This window comes from Adiantum capillus-veneris, chromosome 11 (assembly GCF_014529385.1).
Source record: "Adiantum capillus-veneris isolate H3 chromosome 11, ASM1452938v2, whole genome shotgun sequence".
In the NCBI taxonomy this organism is placed as follows: Eukaryota; Viridiplantae; Streptophyta; class Polypodiopsida; order Polypodiales; family Pteridaceae; genus Adiantum; species Adiantum capillus-veneris.
The window spans coordinates 17,209,327-17,236,029 of record NC_140941.1 but is presented as its reverse complement, the minus strand read 5'-3'; the positions used below and the strand labels follow the sequence as shown (position 1 = coordinate 17,236,029).

The 26,703-nt window shown below is 40.2% G+C and overlaps 1 pseudogene; it reads left to right on the top strand.

The window, feature by feature from the left end:
• The window catches only part of LOC147446937 (uncharacterized), a 33,122-nt pseudogene that overhangs the window by 132 nt on the left and 6,287 nt on the right, over nucleotides 1–26,703 (top strand).

Below are 26,703 nucleotides of genomic sequence, written 5' to 3'. Positions count from 1 at the left end.
AGTAAGACAAACAACAGTAAAAGATAAATCATTCAAAAAATCTTCGAATCCAACTCATTTTGGCAAATGTTAATTTTTTAAATCAACCTACCCACATTGGTAGACATACTTGCTCTACCCCATGACTTTCACATGTTGCATAGTTGCGCAGACCACGTTCCTGCCCCCCGAGGTACTGTGCGCCTCTGGAAACAGAGAACAATGGCGTACACCTGTGCCCATCCTTGCACCTCCGTGTCCCCCCCCCCCCCCCCCCCCCCCCCCCCCTCCCCCGCGTGTGCAAAATAGCGGCAAGCCTGAGAGAGAGAGAGAGAGCATGTGCAACCTGTTCGATCTCCCTTCGCAAGCCTCATAAGCTGTGTGACCTCCTCGATCTCCAGAGAGAGAGAGAGACTCCCCATGAGAGCACACTTCCTAGTTGGCGAGGGCTAGTCAAGCTCCTTCCCTCCAAGATAAGCATGTTCTTGGTCTGTCTCGCTCTCCCTCTCCCTCTCTCATCTTGTGCACAGAATATCCACTCAAAAAATAAGAGAGACATGTCATCATGCCATAGTCGTCACCTGTCCTTGCTTTGGTGTGGCCTCTTTTTGTCATCACCCTTCGTTGTACAGCTATGATCAAACCTCCAGTACACTATCGGGCCTTGCTCCACAGCACACCCCTGGTCTGCTACTGCAACCATTCCGCACCGGCGCGGACTGGTTGCAGTAGCAAACCAATGTTGGTAGGTTCATTTAAAAAAATAACATTTGCAGTAGCAAACCAGTAATTGCTTGGGTTTACACATTTCTTTCCAACAAGAATCTCAAGGGATTCGATAATCCTTGGGGCACGAGGAATGGAAAAGGGGAAGAAAGTTTGATTTAAAAAGTAAAAAGGTTTCTCTCCTTGTCTTTTTTGGCCGGATAGATCTTCAAGGCCTCTTGGCATTGTTTCTGCGACGTTAAAGTCTGCCCAATTGGACAAACCGTGTGGTGGAGAGAGGGAGGAAGGGAAAAAAACATCATGCATACGCTTGGAGCGGCACCATCTTCGGTTCTCTCTCACTTGTGCGCAGGGGAGACCCACGGAACTGGAACTGGAGGTTTATGAAGTTTCTTCTAAAGTTCTTTAATCTAGCTTGTCCACAAATGACAAGGAAAGCTCTGGAATGCTAGGTGCTCTCAAATACTAATTGATTATGTTTTTCTCATTAATGCTTAGGCCGCGTAGGGCTAGAAAAATACATTTTTCCTAGCTAGTGAAATAGGGGTTAGGTCAAAATTTGAAGCTTTTGCCGATAACTACACTTAAACATGTAAATTTCCCGATTTTTTAAGGCAAGCTCAAAATCTAATTGGGATTTTACAATTTTAGTCGATTAAAATACAATGGACCTTGGGCTTTTTCCTAACACTTCTTAGGCCCTTGGTTGGGGTTGATCACCTGTTACTCTGAGACACCATTTTACACTGAGACACCATTTTACACTTCAATGAATGGATACCTATGGAGAGTGAATGCTAGATCCCTACGCTAATGGTACAAACCACTATAGAAGACTACATGGTATGCACTTGGGAGTTATTTGATGGGTTGGGAAAGTGCCGTTCAAAGAATTTCGGAGACTATGGATGGAAATGTATTCCAAGTGAATAATATAGATGGAAAGTGCTAGAATAGCTATGCTAGGTGCCTTCGACTTGTTGCAGGCACTGATACCTCTGCTATAACAGTCCCACACAGACAGGGAATGGTTTTGACGACACTTGGAGCAAGCCAAGGGCATTTTTCTTGTTCCATGATTGAAATTCGCTCCAAGTTTAGCTACATGGGATTAGTCATCATGGGATTTGAGTTTGGTTGTGGAATTAGTTTCAATAATGGCAAAGTCTCTTGTACTTCTGCAATTTGCTCTTAGTAATAAAGAATGTCTGAAGGAAATTTGCTTGATTATTTCGTTGTTCGGAAATACTCGCTCGCCAATTTTTATAACTCCATATATTCAACATTTGTTGTAAATGCCAATTATTTGCTTAGATAGTAAACATCGAGTATAAATGGTTATTGAAGCATTTGTCCTTTGGATTATGTGAAGATCTAGTTCTTTGATTGTAACAAGATTTTATTCAAAGATATAAAGTGTGAGTATTTTGTTCCAAACTATGATTTTGTTTCTCTTCTAGATGATGCAGAGAATTGGAATTTATATCTTGAATTTTTTTCAATAGAGAGAAGCTAGGACTAGTAGAATTTTTTATCTTGTCATGTAGCAATCGGAACATTGTATCAAGGTTTATTGCAAAGAAATGATTGTATAATGTATAACCATTGTTTAAGTTTGTAAATTGGAAGTAGAAGGCAATGCAAGTTCCAAAACATGTGCAATTCCATAAGGAGAATCCAGCACAAATACTTTTTCCCCTTAGGAATGTAGCAATCGGAACATTGTATCAAGGTTTATTGCAAAGAAATGATTGTATAATGTATAACCATTGTTTACGTTTGTAAATTGGAAGTAGAAGGAAATGCAAGTTCCAAAACATGTGCAATGCCATAAGGAGAATCCAGCACAAATAATGATCCAGCAACAAATATATGATGTATGATACTGATTCAATTTTGTATATCGTGTTGCATATTTATCACATTTTTTAGCTTACACATTTTGCTAGCATAGAGGACACCCTATGGCCCTAGGACCATAGGATGCCATCATATCCCACGTACAATTTCTCTTTTACCATAGAGGACATCTTATGGATCTAGGGTCATAAGACGCCAACATAGTGCATAAATGGCTTCTTATAAGTATACACGTAAACACAGTGCATAGAGGGAATTTTACTAGCATAAAGACCACCCTATGGCCTTGGGACCTAGGGTCCCAACATAGAGCATAGAGGGCTTTTTATAGCACCTTGTTGCCCTTGGGACGCCATAGTGCCATAAAGTGGTTTTTGTATATATAGTAGAGAATTCTCACACACATGATACCTTGGTCACTATCTAGCCCTTGGACCATATGATAGTAGCATAGAGGACACCCTATAGCCCTAGGGTTTCCTTCTATCCCTAGAGCCATACACTGCCAACATATAGTATACATGGTTTCTTCATAGAGCAAACCTTTTAGTCCTACACTATAGAGTGGAAACCTAGACCATATAATGTATCCTACTAGCATAGAAGGCACCCTATGACCCTGAGGCCAAAGAGTACCAATTTAGGGCATAAAGGGTCTCTTCCTAAGTTGAAGGGCACCTTGTGGCCCTAGGGAGCACCCTATGGCCCCAGGGCCATAGGGTGTCAACATAGTCAAATGGGGTGTAAACTTAGAGCATAGAGGGTTTCTTACTATCATGGAGGACGCCTTGTGTCCTTGGTGCCATAGAGTGTAAACATATAGCATGGAGGGTTTCTTGCTAGCATAGAGAGCACCCTATGGCCTTGGGGCCATATGATTCCAACAAACAGCATAAACGGTTTTTTGATAGCATACAAGATAGATTATTTACGTGGGGCCATATGATACAAAAATAAAAGAGTATTAAGAAGCGAACCTAGGCCACTAAATCACCATGGGGCCATAAGGTGGTCTTTGTGGGGAATGCTCCTAAAGGGTTCCTTGGCTATCCTATGGCCTTTGGGCCATAGGCTACCAACATAGAGTTTAGATGGTTTCTTACTAACATAGAGCTCACCTTGTGGCCTATGGTCTTTAGATTCTAATATAGAGTTTCAATGGTTTTATACTAGGCGTAAAGGGCACCCTATGGCCTTGGGGCCATAGAGTGTCAATGTAGAGCGCAGAGGTTTCCTTTCTAGCATAAAGGGCACCATGTGGCCTAGGAGCCATTTGATGCACCCTATGGCCCGAGGGCTGTAAGTTGCTAATGTAGACAAGTTTTCTTAGTAGCATTATAAAGGGTACCTTGTGGCCCTCAAATCTACATAGGCTGCCAACATAGATCATAGAGGGTTTTTCTTACTAGCATAGAGGACATCCTATGGCCTTGGGGCCATAGGGTTTCAATATTGAGCATAGAGTATTTCTTAATAGCATAGAGGCTACCTTGTGGCCCTAGGTCCATAGGGTGCAAACATAGAGAATAGAGGATTTCTTACTATCATAGAGGGTACCTTGTGGCCCTAGGTCCATAAGGTGCAAACATAGAGCATAGAGGATTTGTTACTAGCACAGAGGGCACCCTTTGGCCCAACAGCCATAGAGTGACAACATGTAGCATAAAGGGTTTCTTACTAGAATAAGAGGAAGACCTTGTGGCCCTCGGGTCATAGGGTGCCAACATAAAGCATATATGGTTTCTTACTAGTGCTCATAGAGGGCATCTTGTGGCCCTATGACAACCCATGGCCTTAGGGCCATAGGGTGACACATAAATAAAGTACCATATGGCTTTGAGCCATATATCTATTTATATGTTGAGACCTCCCAACAATCCTAACCCTATGGCCTTGAGGACATAAACAGACATATTTTGGATTATCTTAAAGTCATAGAGATATCTACAAAGAGAACTGTATGGCCTGAAGGCCATAAGAAACTTAGTCAAGGAAATCATCCAATGCAAGAAGATCATGGAAATAGAAAATGGGACTTCTGCTCTAGAGCTTAAAGTCATAAATGTTTCTCCAAGTATACTTCTAGGCGCCACCATCATGGACAAATAACTAATGTAGCTAGATAAAGATTAGGAAGCTCTAGACAATAAGGAGCATAAAAATAAATTCATTGTAGATGTGTTGTCAGTTAGTAAATTTGCTATTTGCAATTAGTTTTTTCTAAGAGTGTGAAAAAAAAGAGTTATCAAAATGTAGATACTTTGGAATCTAAAATTAGGTGTTCTTTAAACTTGCAGTCCTTCAACAAGATATTGCGGCTGACAAAGTTTTACTCGAGATTGTTGGTATAGAGGATGCTAATTCCATTGACCCTACTGAGAAAGCTTCTATCAATCTCCATGTCAACCAAAGAGTTTCTGACGAAGATGACAAGAATCTACAAGTCTTTGAAGGTCAACTGCTACAACGACTAGAGATAAATTTAAAGAGTAATCCAATGGAAGAAGATAGTGAAAGTTCTAGAACATGTGCAAGGGAAGAAGAAGAATCTAATGAAAATATTCTAGTAGCCCAAGAGTTGGGAATTGGATTACATGACACCACAATGGAAGTAGAAGCACTACAAGAGGTTGTGTGCTCTTATGACGCTGTTAGCGACAGAAATACACTGGATTTTTATAACCCCCGGCGTCGCTAAAACCGTCGTTAATAGCGTCGCTACGAGAGCGTCGCTATAGGCGTTGCTATATATGTCGCTATATAGAGACGCTCATAGCGACGGTTATAGCGATGTTTACACAGAAGTCTATAGCGACGCTCATAGTGACGCTACAGAGCCATAAATAGCGACGGTTATAGCGACGCCCGAGAGAAATTTTTTTGGGTGACAGGGCATTGAATGCCCTGCCACCCATCAACCATATTGTACTTGATTCACTTTTTAAAAAAAGTGCAAGGGTAGATAATAGACCCAAAATAGTCACCCACAAGACGCATTGTTTGCAAAATTGACAATTGTACACATCATAGGCAAAATGAATTGATTGGCAAATGTAATAATGACAATTGTACAACATCATAGGCATAAAGAATTGATTGGCAAAATGAACTGCGGTGACAAATGTAATAATATACATGGTTCAAAAAGACGTATAAAATCCGTCTCATGATACATAAGCTATGAGAAACCCTAAACTAATGCTATCTAGCTACGGCTAAACTGAAGTCGTCTAGTCAGACGTCTCATCGCGTCCAAGCGGCATATCTGTCGAATTCTGCAAAAAAAGACAATAAGACAGCTTTCAGTAAGTATAAACATATAACGACATTTATAAAACAATACAAAAAATAGAAAAAGGTAAACCCTAATACTAACCATGCCGCCGCGAGAACTGAGAATGTCCATCAGGGCATTTAAGCCCTTCCTGCCTGCATACTCGCGCTCGTACGGTGTGGGATCACGTCCTGTCATCGACCACTGTCGAAACATACAAAGATTTCATTATGTTAGAATATAAAGACCCTAAACTATCGAACATAAAGAGCAATGCAAAAACACTTACAAAATCGGCCTCAAATGATGCCCATCCACCGCTCCCCAAGTGGTGCGAGCTCCCTGCCTCTACTCGCGCTCTGGCTGCATCCTTTTGTTGCTTCCACTTTTCGGGATTCTCGCGCGCCGCTTTCTTCGCATTCTTCCAATCTTCTTTGGCCATCCAATCTGGCATGTTCCACCCATGCTTGATTGCTTTTTGCACTTCAGAATGCTTGCGTTTGCAGTATTCGCGCATTCGAATCTTCATCAGGTCTTCATTGAAGCGTTGATCCCGTGTTGGAACGGGAAACTCATCATGAAGTATGCTGATGACTCTGTCTTTTAAATCACTTGGTACTTCACTCCATTTGTTTAGTATGTAGTGTCTAAACAGCTGAGAGCAAAGACCACGCATGCGCGAGATCACCTTCTTGCCGTCATCATCCATGATGATGCCGCCGTTGAAGTCGACGGAGTAAGGCAAGCCCTCTGGCCGATGACACGTGAACCTGGGTGTCCCGGCAGGGGTCTCTAGCGACCTGTCGATGGGGGTATTGACGTCAGGTGTCTCCACCGGCGTCTGGGCCCCGAAGCGAGGAGTGTCTAGTGGGGTGGCTCCTGGCGGAGTAGGTAGAGGTGTGTAGCTGCTAGGAACAGTCAGACGCGCAAAACCTGGCGTAGATGGCGATGCTGTGGCTGGTGTGGGGACGGGCAAAGAAGGGGAGGGTAAAGAGCCTCGTCGAACATGAGGCGGTGTGGAGGCATCGGCGGCGGAATCCCCACAACAATCGCCACCGCCACCACTAGAGCGCCGGTGTCTAGACGAGTGTGAAGATCGTCTCGTCGACACCGAAGCTTTGGAGCGCGCCGAATGCTCCGAAAGAGAGGGAGATGCGGATGGAGTAGGAACGCGCGATGATGCGCCAGAGCGATGACGCTCCACGTACCACTGTCTCTGGTGCGGTGACAAAGAAGAAAGAAACTCCTCATCATCCATACCTGCATTAAACACACGAATATTTAAACTTAATATTGAATGAATAGAGTAGACAATGACGCAAAGACCATTAAATTCAATGACGTAATGACGCATATAAATACAATGACGCAATGAATTGAGTGATAGAAGAGGCAAGTCGAAAACTCAGAATTTTCAATCAAAAGATGTGAGCGCGAGTAGAAAAAAGCGTTATACACCATGGAAGGTACTTAGAGAGCCAGAGCTTTTACAACACGGAGCAAAATTGTTCAAATACAATATTTGTGGCTTTAAGAGATCTCTCTCTCATCCTTACATAACTCAGCATAACTTCCTATATCTATATAGAGCTCTCCGTTTAAACACATATCCTCTATTTCATTTTGTAGATCCTCTGCATACACCCCATATAGAGTAGTAGCATCTTGATACTCGTCTGGCACCACCGCAGCGGCTTCTGATTGAGCATCTTCTCTGATCTCCTCCATTGATGCCGTTGTGATTGGCACATGCACACAAGGTCCGCAGCATTTAGTTTGGCGAATGGTATGGAGTCTACGTTGATCTCCTTTTGTGAGATCCATTGCACCAGCTTTGCAAGTTTGTAGATTTTGTTACGGACGTCGAGAGACAAACATCCCTCAATGGCAACCGGTAAAATAAACTGTAAAGTATGTGCAGCAATGATATTAAAGTCCACATTTTATGCAATGATATTAAAGTCCACTATGAACGTACCTGACACATTTTATGCCAATCGTGTGACTTCAAACCGGTAAGCTTTCCTTCTTTAGTAAAACACGTTCGGAGCGAGTGCATTACGCCAGTGGGGGTACGCAAAGATCGAATGGTCTCTTTTACTTTGCGTTCTTGGGCTCCTGTGAAAATCCATGGTGCTTTAGGGAGTTTTATCGATCCATCAGACGCTGTTTGCGGCCAATATTGCTCCATACGATCCACATTTCTAAGGTCAACTCTGGCTCCCAAAGTATCTTTCTTGCCGGTCAGATGGTCCCATAGTAGATTACCCACATTCTTGAATATGTGCATTGGATTGAGCAAGTGATTGATCATGAGTCGGGGCCAGTATGGTAACTCGTACCATAGAGATAGACTCTTCATCCCTGGAGGCAATCCGTCATCGCACATCTCCTTCTGCTCTAACCATGCTTGTGCAGACATCCTTGGTGGCTCTCTTCCCAAAAAGCTGTCACGTAACACATGATTCTCTGGAAGATACGCTTGATGACCTTCGTAGATTTGCTTCTTCAGTGAGGGCGCCCTACGTGCATTCAGTCTAGGTCCACATGTGACACATGCTCTGTATCCGCTTGTTTAAAGCCCTGCATGTATACACATGATAATAGATCAACTATGGGAAAAAACAAGATTTACAGTGTCTGAGTGAGGAGTGTCAATAGATCACCTGAGCATTCTGTTATCCCGGGATAGTCATGCATGGTCCACATTAGAATGCCTCTGATCAAAGAATTCCATCGTCCTGTGTGTCGGCTCATATCTACCACCTCTATGCCAATCCACAATTGTTGTAGCTCTTCCAATAGTGGACGAAGATACACATCCATATTCTTCACTTTATATCGCCCTAGCACAATCAAGCTTAGCCATAGGTGCCCCTTCTTCGTAGTCAACCACGGGGGAATGTTGTAGTTGACGATGACAACGGGCCATACACTGTAAGATGTTGATCTTTGACCAAATGGATTTACGCCATCCATAGCCAGGCCTAAGCGCAAATTTCGAGCTTCCCTGGCAAAATCCGACCATGTTCCATCTATATGTTTCCAGGCTGCGCAATCTGCAGGAATTCGTAGCACACCATCCGAAGATTTATTCTCCTCATGCCATGATGCTAGGGCGGCCATGGACTTACATTCGAAGAAATGCTTGATGCGAGGAAGTAGAGGAAAATGTCGCAAAACCTTTTGTGGAATTTTTGTCCTGTGGAGATCTACTCGATATATTTCGGAATCACATTTCGGACACTTCTCCATGTCTATGTATTCCCCTCTGAAAAGAATGCAGTCATTAGGACAAGCGTGGATAGAATTGTAATCCATCCCCAAGTTTCGCAAAATCTTTCTTGCTTCATCTCTGGAATCTGGTATCACATTGTCAGCAAAAAGTATGTGCTCTTTAAGCAATCTACACAACATAGAAATACGATACAGTCGTGTAAAAATCTATCAGATCATTATACATTTAGAGTTTTATTAAAGTAAACTAATTGTAATAGATCACCTGAAAAGCGCTGTGACGCTAGTGTCACTCCATCCAAACTTTGCCTACATGTTGAGAAGAACCAGGAGTGCTTTCAATCTAGACATACGTGCTCCATTATACAATGGCGTATCGGCTTCTCTTTTCATATCATCATAGATAAGCCTTTCTGAATCCATGATCGTCTCGATCATTTCATCAATCTCGGGCTCAAACATTGCCTCGTTGGGAATGTGCTCTGCATGATCATCCCCCGAGCTGTCAGAGGCTACGTCTTGTGGCCTCACATATGCTGCTTGACCAAAGCGCCTGCGAACACGTCTATTGGGTTGCAAGATTGCTGCTTGTTGGCCAGCGTCAGAGTCCGACGAGTTATAATTGGCAACAACTCGATCTATAATAGATGGATCGAACTCGCCAAATTCGCGAACGTGCTGCAAAGAAACACGTCTTGTCCATTGCACAGCATGCTTGCATTGATTACAAGGACATAAGACCCTCGTTGAGAGATAGGTGTTTCGGTTGGACGGTCCCACATCCTCGTCACTACTCATAATGAGGATAAAAATCTTATAACCTGGACAACAAATTTAATATTCTATTGGCATGCTTCGTCTTATCTCTCTCTCTCTCTCTCTCTCTCTCTCTCTCTCTACCTCACATTCTCTAGTCATGTCCAATCCCCGCACACCTCGGTCTAGAGGTGCACGGAGATCAGAACCACCGGGTTATAATCTCGTCTTTATTGGTCAATACCTATATTTGTGGGTACAAGAAATCTACAGACCCACGTCTACATGATACTGCATGTAGTGGACAAAACCCCTTTGCCTCTTCTCTAGCTGTAGCACTTCACAGCATCTTAACATCTTTTCACAGTAGATCTTTTCACTGTTCGTCTAACTCTAAACCCTAAACCGTAAGTAATTCTTGCGTGGACTCGATCTAACGTAAATAAGCGTAAATCTAAATAAACGTAAATCTAACTAAAAATAAACCTAAATCTAATTTAACGTAAGTCTACATCTAACCTAATCTTTAACGTCTTTTGGGATAGTTTCCTACGACGTTAAAACTCTCTTCTTCTTCTGTGTGTGTGTGTGTGTGTGTGTGTGTGTGTGTGTGTGTGTGTGTGTGTGTGTGTGTGTGTGTGTGTGTGTGTGTGTGTGTGTGTGTGTGTGTGTGTGTGTGTGTGTGTGTGTGTGTGTGTGTGTGTGTGTGTGTACCTAAATAAACCTAAGTCTAATCTAATATAACATAAATCTAAATCTAACGTAAATTATGTTATATTAAAAACAAAGAACTAAACTAACAGGGATTATAAGAACCTTAAAACTGATTTAACACATAATTTTTCACATAACTCGGCAAGAGTTGGCATTCTCATCACTAAAGATGTGAGAGTTAACTTCCGGCGGTGACGCTGCCTCATCTCCATCCACATCTGACGACAGCAATTGGCCCTTTGGACCGTTCTTGCTCTTGTTACTAACTTTGAAGTTGCTGTTGAATGACTAGAGGTTGTTTAGATGGTCATTGTCGGGGATGTAGTGACTCTTGCCGCCCTGAAGATCCACCTTCTTCCCTATCTTCTAAAGACATTTCACCGGTACTTTTGGATCGACGGAGCCCACCATGAGTAAAGGCAGCAATACCCTATATTCCATTGAGGGCTTTCTTCACCCGCTTCATGCAGGCATCGCAGTCTATGGAGACCTAAATCTAATCTAATATAACGTAAATCTAAATCTAGCGTATATAAACGTAAATCTAACTAAAAATAAACCTAAATCTAATCTAATTTAACTTAAATAAACCTAAATCTAATTTAACGTAAGTCTACATATAACTTAATCTTTAACGTCTTTTAGGATAGTTTCCTACGACGTTATAACTCTCTTCTTCTTGTGTGTGTGCGCGTGTGTGGATGTGTGTGCCAATAAAAAGAGATAAATGGTATAACCTTTCTATCACCCATGCCAAGTATGATAGATTGGTTATGCCATTTCCCTCTTGAATAATAGGTCTGGAGTTCAACTCCTTGTCGGCTAGATCTTTAGGTCTTTTAATTTTAATTAGTTTCCTACGACGTTAACACTAGGTTGGTAACCTAACAGGACATAAAAGTGTCCTTTCAGGATTTTGGAAAAAACCTCCAAAACCATAGTAGATCCACTCATTTTGTAAAATCCTTTCATGAGGTTATAGTTCAAGGCCTACTACACATGGAAAAAATAAGAAACTTGTAAAATTTCTCATCTTTTGGTCACACCAAGCCTCCAAAGTTGATGGACCAGTGCATTTTCATCAAAACAGTCATTTCTTACGTTTTGTTGCATAAAAGTAAGATTAAGGATTTTTGTAGGACTTGAGATAAATTCCCTAGTTAACTTCAATGGGTGGGTGATCAGAACATATGATTGCTTCTCACTCACTATTTTTTTTTTTGCCAAAATAAATAGGTACAAAAAAGTTGAATTTTTACCATTCTGCAAACCTATCATCAAAGTTTCTATAGCCACGCTCAATACAAATAATATATGCATGTTTCCTTAGTTCCCTATTGTCCTTTATGTTCATAAGGAGCCATGGAGCATGTCAAAAGAATAATACATCTCTTACCAAGGGGAATCTTGGGGATAAAGATGAAGTGTTAAATACAGCAAACATGAAAAAACTGGGTTCAACATTATGAGTTGTATAATCCCATAGAAACTATTCAATATCTAGCCAAATTTGATCCTTATGACTAGATATGGTTACTACCTACAAAATGCATGTAGTTGTCACAAGAAACTAACAATATTGAAAAAGCTATACTTGATATACTAGAATGTTTGGTTTTCTTCTATAATTGAAAAAATCAACCATCGTTGTGTACTATGCAAAATAGGGTATTAGGTGCCCCAAAACTCAAGGAATATTAGCTTTATGTTACAATATGCGACATAGAAAATTAAAATAACATTTAGATATCATGAAATCCACCAAAAAAATCATAGAAGAGCTAAAATTGGCTAAACAATAGGATTTGATAATTTTTGTAATTTGGTCATAACTTACAACTTTAATATTTATTTCTCCCTAGAAGCATCAGGACATGTTGAGGACTACTAAAGATAGTTCTCTAGCATTATAGACCTCACAAACATGAATTCTAGAGTGGTATAGTGGCAAAAAGTTGAAAAAAAAGCCAAAAACAGGACCCGTTTTTTCACACAGTTTAGGTTGTGAAATGTTGTGCAAGGACAATGTTAAAGATGAAATTGATATTCCACAAAAATGTCGAGTTTTTTTCAGCTCATGAGACAACTTTATAGATACATAGCACCTCAAAATCCATTTTGAAACTCTTCACATAATTCAAGGAAAATGGTCACTTAACAGGACATAAAAGTGTCCCAGGACATAAAAGTGTCCCATTACCAACTTAGTGTTAAATTAGTTTCTCTCTCTTTCTCTCTCAATGTGTGTGCGTTTTTTTGTTTATGCATGTTTTCTCTCTCTTTTCCTCTCTCAATGTGTGCGTTTTTTGTTTATGCATGTTCTCTCTCTCTTTTCCTCTCTCAATGTGTGCGTTTTTTGTTTATGCATGCTCTCTCTCTCTTTTCCTCTCTCAATGTGTGTGTGCATTCTTTGTTTATGTATGTGTGTGTGCGTTTTTGTTTATTTTTGTACTCTTTCTCTCTCTCTCTCTCTCTCTCAAAAACACTATGTGTGTGTGTGTGAGAGAGAGAGAGAGAGAGAGACGGAGAGAGAAAGAGGGGAAGGGAACATGAGAGTGAGGAGAGGGAAGGAGCATACCTGGCTCTCCTTCCTCTCCTCGTGTGTGTGTGTGTGTGTGTGTGTGTGTGGAGAAGAAAGAGAGAGAGAGAGAGAGAGAGAGAGAGAGAGAGGGAGAGCATTACCTGCTCCTTGCTTGAGGGCGCCGAAAAACTCAGATATGAGATCTGAGTTTTTGGGCGCTCTCTGTTATTTTCTTTAGCCCAGTTAAATTTGCGACGCTCATAGCGATGCCGGAAAAAAAAAATTTAGCGTCGTTGTATGAGCGTCGCTAATATGAATAACCTCTTGTAGTGAAGTTTTTTTTTTTCTGAAAAGCTCTTTCAATTTCGGAGTATTAACTTACACTTTTTGCTAGCATAGAGGACACCCTATGGCCCTAGGACCATAGGAAGCCATCATATCCCATGTACAATTTCTCTTTTACCATAGAGGACATCTTATGGATCTAGGGTCATAAGATGCCAACATAGTGCATAAATGGCTTCTTATAAGTATACACATAAACATAGTATATAGAGGTAATTTTACTAGCATAAAGATCGCCCTATGGCCTTGGGGCCATAGGGTGCCAACATAAAGCATACAGGGCTTTTTATTAGCACCTTGTTACCCTTGGGACACGCATGATACCTTGGTCACTATCTCGCCCTTGGACCATATGATAGTAGCATAGAGGACACCCTATGGCCCTAGGGTTTCCTTCTATCCTTAGGGCCATACACTGCCAACATATAGTATACATGGTTTCTTCATAGAACAAACCTTTTAGCCCTACGCAATTGAGTGGAAACCTAAACTATATAATGTATCCTACTAGCATAGAAGGCACCCTATGACCCTGAGGCCAAAGAGTACCAATTTAGGTCATTAAGGGTCTCTTCCTAGGTTGAAGTGCACCTTGTGGCCCTAGGGAGCACCCTATGCCCCAGGGCCATAGGGTGTCAACATAGTCAAATGGGGTGTAAACTTAGAGCATAGAGGGTTTCTTAATATCATGGAGGACACCCTCTGTCCTTGGTGCCATAGGGTGTAAACATATAGCATGGAGGGTTTCTTGCTAGCATAGAGAGCACCCTATGGACTCCCTATGGACTTGGGGCCATATGATTCCAACAAAGAGCATAAACGGTTTTCTGATAACATAGAGGATAGCTTATTTCCCTGGGGCCATATGATACAAAAATAAAAGAGTCTTAAGAAGGGCACCTATGCCACTAAATCACCATGGGGCCATAAGGTGGTCTTTGTGGGGAATGCTCCTAAAGGGTTCCTTGGCTATCCTATGGCCTTTGGGCCATAGGCTACCAACATAGAGTTTAGATGGTTTCTTACTAACATAGAGCTCACCTTGTGGCCTACGGTCTTTAGATGATAATATAGAGTTTAAATGGTTTCATACTAGGCGTAAGGGGCACCCTATGGCCCTGGGGCCATAGAGTGTCAATGTAGAGCGCAGAGGTTTCCTTTCTAGCATAGAGGGCACCATGTGGCCTAGGAGCAAATTGATGCACCCTATGGCCTGAGGGCTATAGGTTGCCAATGTAGACCGTAGAGGTTTTCTTTCTAGCATAGAAGGAACCTTGTGGCCTAGGGGCTATTTGGTGCTCACCTAGAGCATACAAGTTTTCTTAGTAGCATTATAAAGGGTACCTTGTGGCCCTCAATTCTGCATAGGGTGCCAACATAGAGCGTACAGGGTTGTTCTTACTAGCATAGAGGACATCCTATGGCCTTGGGGCCATAGGGTTTCAATATTGAGCATAGAGGATTTCTTACTAGCATAGAGGCTACCTTGTGGCCCTAGGTCCATAGGGTGCAAACATAGATAATAGATGATTTATTACTATCATAGAGGGTACCTTGTGGCCCTAGGTCCATAGGGTACAAACATAGAGCATAGAGGATTTGTTACTGGCACATAGGGCACCCTATGGCCCAGACGCCATAGAGTGATAACATGTAGCATAAAGGGTTTCTTACTAGCATAAAAGGCAGACCTTGTGGCCCTCGGGTCATAGGGTGCCAACATAAAGCATATATGGTTTCTTACTAGTGCTCATAGAGGGCATCTTGTGGCCCTATGACAACCCATGGCCTTAGGGCCATAGGGTGACACATAAATAAAGTACCATATGGATTTGAAGCCATATATCTATTTATATGTTGAGACCTCCCAACAATCCTAACCCTATGGTCTTGAGGCCATAAACAGACATATTTTTTATTATCTTAAAGTCATAGAGATATCTAGAAAGAGAACCGTATGGCCTGAAGGCCATAAGAAACTTAGTCAAGGAAATCATCCAATGCAAGAATATCATGGCAATAGAAAATGAGACTTCTGCTCTAGAGCTTAAAGGCATAAATGTTTCTCCAAGTATACTTCTAGGCGCCACCATCATGGACAAAGAACTAATGTACCTAGATAAAGATTAGGAATCTCTAGACAATAAGGAGCATAAAAATAAATTCATTGTAGATATGTTGTCAATTACTAAATTTTCTATTTGCGATTAGTTTTTTCTAAGAGTGTGACAAAACAGAGTTATCAAAATGTAGATACTTTTGAATCTAAAATTAGGTGTTCTTTAAACTTGCAGTCCTTCAACAAGATATTGTGGCTGACAAAGTTTTACTTGAGATTGATGGTATAGAGGATGCTAATGCCATTGACCCTACTGAGAAAGATTCTATCAATCTGCATGTCAACAAAAGAGTTTCTGACGAAGATGACAAGAATTTAGAAGTCTTTGAAGGTCAACTGCTACAACGACTGGAGATAAATTTAAAGAGTGATCCAATGGAAGAAGATAGTGAAAGTTCCAGAACATGTGCAAGGGAAGAAGAAGAATCCAATGAAAATATTCTAGTAGCCCAAGAGTTGGGAATTGGATTGCAAGACACCACAATGGAAGTAGAAGGCAATGGAAGTTCCAGAACATGTGCAACGCCAGAAGGAGAATCCAACACAAATATTTTAGCACCCCAGGATTTGGAAATCGAAGTTCATGGTGACTCAGACCTTCCATCCACCAACAAACCAATGCTGACTATAATAGTGAGCTTGTGTGGATTGTTCCTGAGGAGATGCTCGCAAAAGTCCAAGAAAATGAAGAGCTTAAAGTTTGGACATGAGCATATTGTTCTTCGTCCAGGATGCATTGAGTTTTTAAAGGCTCTATTTAGCAATTTCAATGTAGGGATATGGTAAGCTGCTAATGACATGCATGTTGTGGACATCATCAAGATTTTAGAAAAGGAAGCTAAAGAAAAATTTCCACTCTTTATGATCTGGGGGCAAAGCCAATGTCAACCATACGTAGAATCAAGGATCACTCGCTTAGATAATCCAGGAGTAGAAGCACTTTTCAAACCGCTGGCTATTGCATCATCAAAATTTGGGCTTGATGCAAGAAGATTTCTTCTTGTAGATGATGAACCATTAAAGGGATGTGTGAGTCCTGCATTGAATTGTATTTTTCCACCATCATTTAATGTTGATGATGAGGAGGATAATATCCTCCTTGGGGAGCTTCTACCATATATCAAAGCTCTCAATCATGTTAATGACATTCGCACAGTTACAGGGTCTCATTTATATGGACAAGCACCCATTGCTCAAGGTCATGAGCTTTATAACCGTATACACAAGGTTGTTGCAAAGTGGGAGGAGAGAAATCTAATTTTTCTAGGAAAAACCTACTCCACGGGAAGACTACCAGAAGTTTCTCGTCCTCTTCACAATGAGAAAGTTACAACATCTAGCACTAGTGGAATGTCCACTCGAAGTCAAGACAAGAAACTTTCAGCACGTGATCGAGAAAAAGTAAGGGTCTTAAAGAATATCAAATTGTTATCAGCCTTGAAAGGTACAAAAGCAATCATGCTTGCCCAAAAATTTGGATACAAGGAGCCTGTGATCAAAGTACATGAAGCCAGGAATTATATAAAGCATCTAAAAATTCAGTATGATCTCAAATAGACGTATATCAAGAAATGATGGAGCAATGTTTTGTAACATTTTGTCATTTACAAAGATCTTGATGTACTCAAAGACTTTGTTAGAGTGCTTAGGGTTTCAAGATATATGAAGATGTAAATGATTAATAGTTTTTTAAATTGTCTTTCAATACTATAAGTAACTTATGAGTTTCATGTGCCAAATGCTCTTTTTTTTTAAAGCTTTTATAGTTGTTTTCTTTGAAATTTGAGTTCATTGTTCCATCAAGGACAATCTACATGCTCATAAGGTCAAATCTCACCCTATATGTCCTTGGGGGAATTTCACTTTATGGTCTCAACACCCTATGTAAATCTAAGGCCATAGGGTCATAGTTTAGCATGTGTTCTTGCATAGGACTTACTAAGTGTAACCACAAATTAGCACCCTATGTCCCTAAGGTCTTCAACACACTTAAGATCTCTATATTAACTTCTTTTTTTTAATCATTTCAGGGCTTCTAAGAAAAAATGTTTTGCTATTAGATTATCACAAAATAGAGGAGCTCCCTTTTATATTACATCAAATATCACATTCAAACCAAGAGCAATGGTTTCATTATCTACCAACATCTTTCAAACAGGACAAAAGAACGCTTATCTTGAATTTAAAGGGTGTGCTTCTTGCAACATTTGAGCTTCAATCAAGGCCAACTTGGACCAAGTACATGTGCATTGTAGGAGATAACAATGAGATGTATGCGGTGCGTCCAGATGCAGAGTATCTCTTAAGATTTTGCTTTGAGTTCTTTGAGGTTTGGATTTGGAGCTGCCATCATTTACAAAAAGCTCAACACATAATCAAGACCTGTTTTCCTACACAAAGTCACAAATTCAAGATGATTATGGATAACCGGTGCTGCCAAAATTCAAATTTCATGATCGGTTACAAAAGAGCCTATCACAAAAATCTTTCGACCATATGGAATCTATTTGATTATTTAGATGGGGGAAACACTATAATATTTGATGGTAGTCCATATCGAGTGATGTGGAATATGCAAGGAACTTATATGATTTTCCAAAGTTTTGGAACCAACCTACTCAATTGCTTCAAACTTTTTTAACACTAGAATGGTTAACAAGACACTTTTATGTCCTTGGACACTTTTGTGTCCTGTTACGCGACCATTTTGCTTGAATTATTTGAAGAGTATGAAAATGAATTTCTAGGTGCTATATATCCACAAAGTTGCCTTATGAGCTGAAAAAAACTTAGCATTTTTTTTTAGTATCGATCTCACCATTAACCTTAGTCTTGCACAACATTTTTGAACCTAAACTGTGTGAAAAAACGGGTCCTATTTTTGGCCTTTTTTCAATTTTTGGCAACTATACCACTCTAAACTTCATGTTTGTGAGGTTTAGATGGCTAGAGGTTAGGCCTTCATAGTTCTCAACATGTTTTGATGCTTGTAGGGAGAGCTAAGTGTTAAAATTGAAAGTTATGACCAATTTACAAGAATTGCATAATCCTGTTTTTTGGCCAAAATTAGCACTTCTATGATTTTTTTGGTGGCTTTCTTGATATCCGAATTCAATTTTGAATGTGTAAGTGTAATGTATAGCATAAATCTAATCTTCCTTGAGTTTTGGGGGACCTAATATGCTATATAGCATAGTATATGATGATGGTTAAGTTTTCTGATTGCTGAAGAATACTATACATTTTAGAGTAGCAAGTATAACTTTCTCAATATTGCTAGTTTCTTAGCCCAATTGTGTGTATTTTGTAGGTAGTAACCATATCTAATCATACACTACAAACTTGGATAGATATTGAGTAGTTTCTATGGGTTTCTAGAGGTCATAATGCTAAACCCATTTTTTTCATGTTTGCTGTATTTAGCACTTTATCATTGCCCCCAAGGTTCCAATTGTAAGAGATCCATTATCCTTTTGACATGCTCCATGGCTCCTTTTGAATCTAGAGGCCCAAAGGGAACTAAGAAAACATGTATATAGTATCAGTATTGAGCGTGACTATAGAAACTTTGATGATAGGTCCGCAGAATGGCAAAAATGCAACTTTTTTGTACCTATTTTTTTTTTCCCAAAAAACAATTAGTGAGGTAAAAGCAACCATATGTTTTGGTCACCAACCCATTGAAGTTAACGGGGCATTTTATCTCATGTCCTACAAAAATCTCCACTCTTATTTATATGCAATCAACTGTAAGAAATTGTTGTTTTGGGCAAAATGCACTGGTCCATCAACGTTGGAGGCTTGTAGTGACCAAGGGATGAGAAAAATTACAAGTTTCTCATTTTTTCCATATGTAGTAGTTATTGAAATATAAGCTCATGAAAGGATTTTTCAAAATGAGTGGATCTACTATGGTTTTGGAATTTTTTCCCAAAACCCTGAAAGGACACTTTTATGTCCTGTTAGGTTACCATTCTAGTGTTAAAAGATAAAATTGTTCCATTGTTATGTGGATGGTTGTATGCTAAATAAAAGAGAGACTATACCATAAGAAATTTTGTAATGTTCCATCCTGATCCCGAGACTCACTATGTAATGCAATGTTATATGTCTCAAAGGATTCAAAAACTCAAGAGAAGGAGGTCATTTTAAGTGTACTAGTTAAGTATTCTAAATAGCATCTACCAAGTATTTGGCAATGTGTACTTTTCAAAATTTAAACTTGATGGAATGTTGTGGGATATCTTGAAACATCTTTAAGCTGTTTTTTTAATGAAGTGCATCCTATTGTCAGGAGACTTCTCTCATTCAAGTTCTTTGGTTTCATTGTTTGATGCTTCTATGGTATTGTTAACTTTTTCTTCTTATTAATTGTCTTTATTAAGTGATCCAAACAATCAAAATTTCTTGACATTTGGTAGTGTTACAAAACGGTGTTTTTTGAACACCCTCAATCTTGGAGATATCATACTCTTTCTAGTTAGTCTTTTATTGTATATGCGATGAAGACCATCATTTTTATGAAACTGTCAAGTTGATGGTAATCTTTATGTTTATACTTTATACTATTTTGACATAATCAATGTATACAATGCGTATTATTCACATCAAATGGTGTTTTTAAACACCTCCTTTTTTTGAGACACCATCTCTAAAACCTTTGAGTGAAGTTTTAAAGCATGTACTTGATGTAAAAAATCTTCATCTTAACATTGATTCTTTGGCACAAACTTATATTAGGAGTTTTTATATTGTAGTTTTATGTTAAGAAATAATTTCAAAGTTAGAATTATGATAGTTTATCTAAGTAAGTGTCTCATCTAACTTTGTATAGTTAAATAAAATACCAAATGGAATTATAGGTGCAATAGATGACATCTTATGGTCTTAGGGCCATAGGATACTCTATAGTATTGTTTATATTTTTTAATTGTTTGTGAACATAGATCATAGAGGGTTTTTCTCACTACCATAGAGGATATCCTATGGCTTTGGGGCCACATGGTCTCAATATTGAGCGTAGAGGATTTCTTACTAGCATAGAGGGTACCTTGTGGCCCTAGGTCCATAGGGTGCAAACACAGAGTATAGAGGATTTCTTACTAGCACAGAGCGCACCCTATGGTCTAAGGCCATATGGTGACAACATATAGAATAAAGGGTTTCTAACTAGCATACGAGGCACACCTTGTGCACCTGGGGACATAGTGTGCCAACATAGAGTATAGAAGGGTTTCTTATTGGCATAAACAACATCTTGTGGCCCTAAGACAACCTACATCCTTAGGGACATAGGGTGGCACATAAATAAAGTCCCATATGGCTTTGAAGGACTGGACCTCTTTGTACGTTGGGACCAGCTAACAATCCTAACCCTATGGCCTTGAGGTCATAAAGAGACATATTAAATTCATAGACATGTTTACAAAGAGAACCATATGGCCTTAAGGCCATAGGTGCAATAGATGGCATCTCATGATCTTATAGCCATAGGATACTATATAGTATTGTTTTGACTTTTTAAGTGTGAAATATTAGTTTGAATGTTGTTTAAATTATTGTGTATTTAAAACTTGATAGCATGCTACAAAACCATGACCAAGTATTTTGTTATACATGGATTAAGGTCACCAAATTATGACAAGAGTGTTTAATAGTATTTGCCTTTACATATTATCTTTTTTAATTGTTGTAATCAATCTATATGCTTCTTTAAAATCATATCAATTGGTTTTTTTGACACCTCATTTTTTGAGAAGCTACTTCTAGAAGCATTTGTTGAATTTTGAAAAGCATTGATGTCATACAAATCCTCTTTCCAAAAACTATATTGGAGGTTTATTCTTAAATTTTCTAGTAGAGAAATTAAAATAGACTCATACAATCATGATAATTTATCTAAATTAAAGACAACTAGAGCTTAGAAATCATTAAATAACACAATCCTAGCATACACATTTAGAATTTGGGAAACGGGATTTTCCCAAATTATCTAAAATGGTGTTCATGGTCAAAAACTACTTCAAACTCGGCACCATATAAATAGTGTCGCCACTTTTGTAAAGCATGAGTTATGGCATAGAGCTCTCTCTCTCATAGAAAAAATAATTTTTTTGAGCTCTATCTAACTTTTTACTTTCAAAGACTATAAGTCTACCCTCCTGGAGAAGTACCGCACCAATTGCTTTATCACTAGCATCACTCTCTACCACAAATGGCCTAAGTGGGTCAATGATTGCTAGGATGGGATCAATGGCTATAGCTACCTTGAGCTGTTCGAAACTGCATTTTTTGGCTTCTTCCCAAGAAAAGGTCTTACCTTTTTCTTTAAGTTGATCCTTCATAGGAACAATGATTTTGGCATAATCACGGATATACTATCGATAAAATCTAGCCATGTCTAAAAATCTTTAAAGCTCCTCAACCGTGTTGGGATGTGTCCATCAAAGAATGGTAGCGACCTTGTCAGTGTACATTTTGATTCTAGAATAAGAGATCACATGACCGAGGTAATGTATCTCTGTTTCAAATAAATCGCACTTGTTGTGCTTAGCATATAGCACGTGAGCTCGTAGTTGTTTGAACACTAATCGTAAGTGCAGAAGCCTTCGGAGCCTCGGTGCCATCGAGTTGCCGGTTGAGTTTGCCTTGGTCGTGTGCTATGGAGGACGTAGGTGGAGCAGTTGCGTACGATTGTCGCTCTATATCTACGCACAATGCGCACAGGAAACTGTGCTTGACTTCTTTTGTTGTGCACAACGGAGACATCGCTGTCTATGAAATGTGGGAGAGAAGAAGCGTGTCGCATGCACATGCAACCCGCTTTTCCCCTTCCCCAAAATTATCTTGAATACCAATGCAAGGGTGGTGGTAATGTGTGTACTATCTCCACCCAACCATGCTATCTTAAAGCCTCCCCCTAAAGTACACACCCTCCGGCCGTGCCAGTGGCCTTGTCCATAGGACCCATGTCCTTACAGTGCCTCTTGTAGGAAAGTGGAATCCCCCTCTCTCATTGCTCCCCTTGTCCGGCCACTTTGGAGGCCACCTTTGCATTGCCTTGGAGCTCTCTCACTTGCACTCAAGAGAGGCACTAGCGAGGTCACTAGTGCTCTCACCCTTTAGCCTCATAAATGTGTGATGCGGGGCTAGAACCTTGTGGACTACCATGTCAGTAACCAGCCCGCACCACCAAAACCGCCCAGTCACCATTGTCGTCGCATGTGTCAATTCCTCTGCCACCAAAAGGCCCCTGATTCCGCCCAAGCGCGCTGAGCGCAATGCCCATGAGGGCCACCATAGCCTTGCGAGAGAAAAATCTCTCACTTATCCACTTGCATACCATATGGTGGCCATGTTATGGAATGTATAGCCCACAATCTAGCAGCATGGCTTGGCTTATGGGATTTTTCCCCCTTTCTCCACTACCACATGGCGCTTCTGGATCAAGGGCTCCCCAAAACCCCAAACTTACCTTTAAAAACTTCTTTGTTGCCATGTTCCTCGTGCCACAATCCTTTGCAAATCGATGTGCTCCACAAGATGAACACTTCAGGCCCATGCATTCTCTTTATCTCTGGTCACTCATATGCAGTTTCCCAATCCGGTACAGATCTGCAAACTGCTCAAACTTCAAAGTGGCATAACTTCCTATCCGTAGCTTCAATTAACAAGCCGTAAAGATAGGCTTGTATAGCACTTCAAGTATTTAAATTCTAGTGAATAGAATCCCATCTATGACCATTTCAATAATACTCTCTTTTAGCATTAACAAGACAACTTTTGGCCCTTTAAAGTTGCATCTAGCATACTTTTAGCTTAAAATTGGCTTGTTTATCAAGTCCTAACCATTGATCACTAAATAAATAGCCTTCAATGAAGCTTAATCTGCATCCCTCCACTCACTATCTCTCCATGGAAGCGGAGATGCACGACAACGGTGAGAAGCTCTAAACTCTATAGCCATCATCTTTCTCTATGTCGTTTTTTTTAGTAAATATCCTCTCAGTGGTTGCTTTTTTGTATACGAGTGCATGCATGGACTTTCCAAGTGTGTAAAAAGTTTCTTCGATGTGTTTATGGTCATGTGTGTACATAAAAAGCGCTTTTATGTTTCACGTCGTCACGTAAGCAGTAGGAACACTGTTTTGGTCATAACTCACAAACCGTTATGGATCAGCCCAAACCCTTTAAAATAGAGATAAAACACATCATTTAAAACATTTTATCATTGGGTGTCATGTGAAAATCATGCACAAACTGAGAGTTATGATCAAATACAACTTACTTCCCACTGTTGCAATCAAAATTTTGGACCCCAATCTCATTGGAGGACCACTATAGAGATTCACTGGATGAGCAAACCCTCTTATCCAACTAAAAATCTTGTTTAAACTTGATGATAAATGTATTTAGGTCTTTGTTACCACTTGGAGAATGCAAGTTATTAACTATTTCATAACCGGGTTTACCTACGCTTGTAGGGGTGCTATCACGGGGGAGTACCATATGAAGTCATGAGTTGACCAAGCTGTTTATATATGATTTATGGTTTTTTTTGGTGAGTTTATTTCAATTATTAAATGTCCATAAACTTATGTGAGTATATGGCTAGTCAACCCAAACCGCTCGGGCAGATATGAATAAAGTGGCTTTTTTTTTTTTTTACCGTTTGTTGCATGAGTATCATATGGGCATAATGATGTGATAAGGTGTTAGTATATATTATGGATCTGAGCTTGATGCACTGGTTTCAGGTCAAAAACTTTCATTTTCATGATATCTTTACACCTTAAAATGGCCAAAAAAAAAAAGAAAACGCATAAATGCGAAGTTATGGTTTATGGTCGACCTAAGTGTCGGAGTTGTTTTGCATCATGATTATGTTGATGACATTATATGATGTAGGGAATCTCATGTATAAATGTGGATGCCTTATGTGCATGTGTACGACTTCTTTCCACCTTTCTAGATCAAAACTAGCTCTATGTGCTAGAGCACCAGTGAAGTGCAGATATATGGTGCCATCACTTATGCATGATTGGATGTTGTCAAAATTGGACTTTGATATCATGTTTAGTTGTTAGTCAGACTTATTTTGTGCATAAAATATTCATGTCTTAAGGACCATTGTGTGGGCTTGGTTTGATTGCAGTGGATATGTCAAACTCCAAGTGTGGGAGTTGGTTCAGTTTGGAATATGGTTTATGATCAAAGGATTGAGATCCCTCATGGATTATCAAGTGCTACAACTCCCATTAGGTGGACTGGCTCCCCTCATATGTGATTTAATGTGTAGATACCTCCAAGAGATCATGACAGATCAATCTCCCCTGAAGTTCCACATATCCAGAGCCAGTAATGACATTGGAGAGGGGGAATGGGGGAACACACCCGACACAAAAACAAAGGCCTCTCTATAGCTCAGGGTATCCACAGCACCCTTATCCTCTCAAAAAATACCTTAAAAAACACACTTTAAACTAGCAAACCACCGCCTACTCATTTTCCAATACTTGCACACTCCACAAGACCACCACACAATGCACACCTACTGCCAGGGTTTGTCTTCACCCTTCCGCGCACACACACAGCTGCTCAATCTCACTCTCTCACATAAAGCATCGATGGTCCGGGGGGGCACACACATCCACGCTGCTGGCGCTGTGGGGAAACACAAGAGTAAGGAGAAAGAGTAGGGAGGAAGGGGGAACCACAACACAACTGGGCAATAGTGGCTTGATTATACTTCAAGAGGAATGTACAAAGCTTGCAATGCATCACAATGGCCATTTTCAAGAAAATTACAAAGGGGATTGGCAGGCACACTCCTCTACCAAGAAATTCCACTTTGCAAGCTTCAAATGGCACCAAAGAAGTCCCCCAACTTGATCAAAAAATGGCTTTTATAGTAGGGGACCTCAACTTTGGCAACTGCCCTCTCATTGGCCCATCTGTCCTCTCAATTTGCCATCTTTAGGAAGGGGGGAGCCGCCTCATTTTCATCTGCTCTCTTGCTTGCACTCTTGAAGGGTGGTGCACTAGTAACATCGCTAGTGCCCCTAGCCTTTTCTAATTTTTATTTATTTTTTCCCTTTTTCTCTTTTACCTTAAGTACCTTCCAACTTGAGCGACATTTGATCACCTTGATTTTTTCCCCTTGGATGGCCTTACCTTGCACTGCTCTCATTTTCCCTTCTCTTACATTAAATCATGCTCAGACTGCTCCTTTAGTGGTCCTTTGGCCACCCTCTTTGGATTGGTTCCACCCCTTGGACTTTCCTTCTTTACCACTTGTTTGCCTGGGTTTGGAAATGGCCACTTGGTTGGAGGCCCGCTCCTTAAGCACCCTTTGGGGCTCAATTCCTCTCTCTCACAAACCCACTTCAAGCTCACATGACATGTCCCCTACCCCTTGGCACACATTTTCTTGCCCATGATCGGCTCTTTGACCACCCTCGAAGTGCTCTCGTTGGCCGCCCTTTGGTATCTCTCTCTCTCTCTCTCTCTCTCTCTCTCTCTCTCTCTCTCTCTCTCTCTCTCTCTCTCTCTCTCTCTCTCTCTCTCTCTCTCTCTCTCTCTCTCTCTCTCTCTCTCTCTCTCTAAACATCTAGAGACAACTCTCAAGAAATAGAAAGTTATAATTTTTCATCTCATGCATACATGCTAGAATCAATACCTTCTCTGCAGTGTTGGTTAAATATCGGCTTGCATACCTTCACGGCAAGGTAGGCTAAGCCGGTTGCCAATCAATTGCAATCAACTGTGATTCTTAATACGGTAAGCACTTCTAAAAAAATTTAAATCCTTGATCGAAGGAAAAGGTAGGATGCCAAACAAATTGAATTCTTGAAGAGTCATGCTCATTGCGACGAACCTACTGGTCCATAAAGGGAGTGAACTTGTTTTAGAAGATGAGCATATTTAAATAATGGGTTGTTCGTTAAGGGTTGGATATCTTGTACTAGTGTACTAGCTATTAAAACATCCCTGAAGTGTTACATTTCACACCATCACTCCATCATCATAGGTTTTAATTGATGTACATTGTTTGTCACTGCACAATATAAGAGCTACAATCCTTAATTGGGGGAATATAGCTTTTATATGTTTAATCGAATGCATAAGGGGTCTATAATCTTTGATTGGGTAAAAGTGGTCCTCAATTGTGTA